Here is a 2,533-nt window from a genome sequence, read left to right as displayed (position 1 = left end):
TAAAGTACAAAATAATTACCAAGTATAATATAGTCAAAAACAATAGATGCACACTAGAAACCACTATTTAACATTTTAAAAATACCCACAGTGCTTTTAATAAATCAGCACAATAAAGAGTGAATAGAAGAACAACAAAAAAAGAAAATTGCATAAAATTGTCTGGAATTCTCACTTCACAAGAATTCTCCATCTTAACAACTCTTACTGTCAAGGGACTGGTTTTATAGGGCACTCAACCTGAAAACCATGTGTCCATCTACATAATGACTTCATCCATACTGTGCCCAGAGTTGCTAGCATTATAATCATAGAAGACTTTCTCTTCTTTCCTCTCTCCTGGGAATTTTTATAGACTTGTTTGAAGGTGTTTTCTTTCCCCTAACTCTCTTTCCACTTATCCCACTGGGAGCTAGTTTTCAGATCTTGCCTCTCAGTCCCTGTCATGCACAAGCTCTGTGTCTGAGACTTAAGCTGTGATCACATCTCATGCTTAATAGTCTTTTTGTCTCTTTTTTTCTGACACACAATTTTCTGACACACTAATTGACATAAATCAATTAGTACATGGGTGTTCAAAGAAAGACAAACAGATACCTTAAGTCTACAGAGTAGAATTGCGTTTCCTCTGCATTTAGTGTTTCACCACAAGGGGTTGGCTGGTAACCTGCAGGCTCTCAGGAGGACGCATTTTTGTGTTGAATCCAGTCACAACCAAAATGCCTCCTCGTACATAATATATCTTGTATATATTATGCCTTGTATATATCCCGTATCACTTGTTATTGTTGACAGGAACTTCAAGTCCTCAGTCCATGTACATTAATTTTTTTATGTAACAATAATGCATCCTAAGCAGAGGTCAAATTTCGAGTTTTCTAACAGAGACAAAAAATGTACACCAATCTTTCTCATTCTCCCAACAGACCCCACATGCAAAGCAGGCAACAGAAAGGACAAGGCCCAGAGCCCACAGACGTTAAATCTATGGCAGTGACACTGATGCTAGCTCACTCAAACAATGACCAATCCGATGACCTTAGGCTTCTTGGGCCCATATCACTAATCTGTTGAAATAATCATCAAGGATCTTTGTTGGACTCTAAGATGGCTATTTCCAGCAACTATTTCCTGCTCCATGACCTTGATGGATAAACAACCTAATACCACTTCAATCTCAAATTTCTCCATCTTCCAAAATATATCTTTCCAGTCTGTAAGATCAGGAATAAATGTAAAATTTCTTTCTAAACTGTTCTCTTTCTCCAGATTCTCTGGATAGGGGGAATTTCAAAGTTCCCTAACCTCTTAGTTTCTATGGAGGGAGACCAAAACATTAGATCATCTACTGGACTCTTTCTGGAACAAGGCATTGTTTTCAGAATTAAGGTATGCAATAGTGAAACACAAGGTTCTACAAGACCTTTTAGAACTAGCACCCCAAAAAGATATCCTTTTCATTATAGGGGACTGGAATGCAAAAGTAGGAAGTCAAGAAACACCTGGGGTAATGGGCAAATTTGGCCTTGGAATACAGAATGAAGCAGGGCAAAGACTAATAGAGTTTTGCCAAGAAAATGCACTGGTCATAACAAACACCCTCTTCCAACAACACAAGAGAAGACTCTATACATGGACATCACCAGATGGTCAACACCGAAATCAGATTGATTATATTCTTTGCAGCCAAAAATGGAGAAGCTCTATACAGTTAGCAAAAACAAGACCGGGAGCTGACTGTGGCTCAGGTCATGAGCTCCTTATTACCAAATTCAGACTTAAATTGAAGCAAGTAGGGAAAACCACTAGACCATTCAGGTATGACCTAAATCAAATCCCTTATGATTATACAGTGGAAGTGAGAAATAGATTTAAGGGCCTAGATCTGATAGATAGAATGCCTGATGAACTATGGAATGAGGTTCGTGGCATTGTACAGAAGACAGAGATCAAGACCATCCCCATGGAAAAGAAATGCAAAAAAGCAAAATGGCTGTCTGGGGAGGCCTTACAAATAGCTGTGAAGATAAGAGAAACAAAAAGCAAAGGAGAAAGGAAAGATATAAGCATCTGAATGCAGAGTTCCAAAGAATAGCAAGAAGAGATAAGACAGTTTTCCTCAGTGATCAATGCAAAGAAATAGAGGAAAACAACAGAATGGGAAAGACTAGAGATCTCTTCAAGAAAATTAGAGATACCGAGGGGACATTTCATGCAAAGATGTGCTCTATAAAGGACAGAAATGGGATGGACCTAACAGAAGCAGAAGATATTAAGAAGAGGTGGCAAGAATACACAGAAGAATTGTACAAAAAAGATCTTCATGACCCAGATAATCACGAAGGTGTGATCACTGACTTAGAGCCAGACATCCTGGAATGTGAAGTCAAGTGGGCCTTAGAAAGCATCTCTACGAACAAAGCTAGTGGAGATGATGGAATTCCAGTTGAGCTATTTCAAATCCTGAAAGATGATGCTGTGAAAGTGCTGCACTCAATATGCCAGCAAATTTGGAAAACTCAGCAGTGGCCAC

Source organism: Bison bison, unplaced genomic scaffold (genome assembly GCF_000754665.1).
Source record: "Bison bison bison isolate TAMUID 2011002044 unplaced genomic scaffold, Bison_UMD1.0 scf7180017864239, whole genome shotgun sequence".
Taxonomy (NCBI): Eukaryota; Metazoa; Chordata; class Mammalia; order Artiodactyla; family Bovidae; genus Bison; species Bison bison.
The sequence above is the reverse complement of the archived record's forward strand: the minus strand, read 5'-3'. Positions refer to the sequence as shown.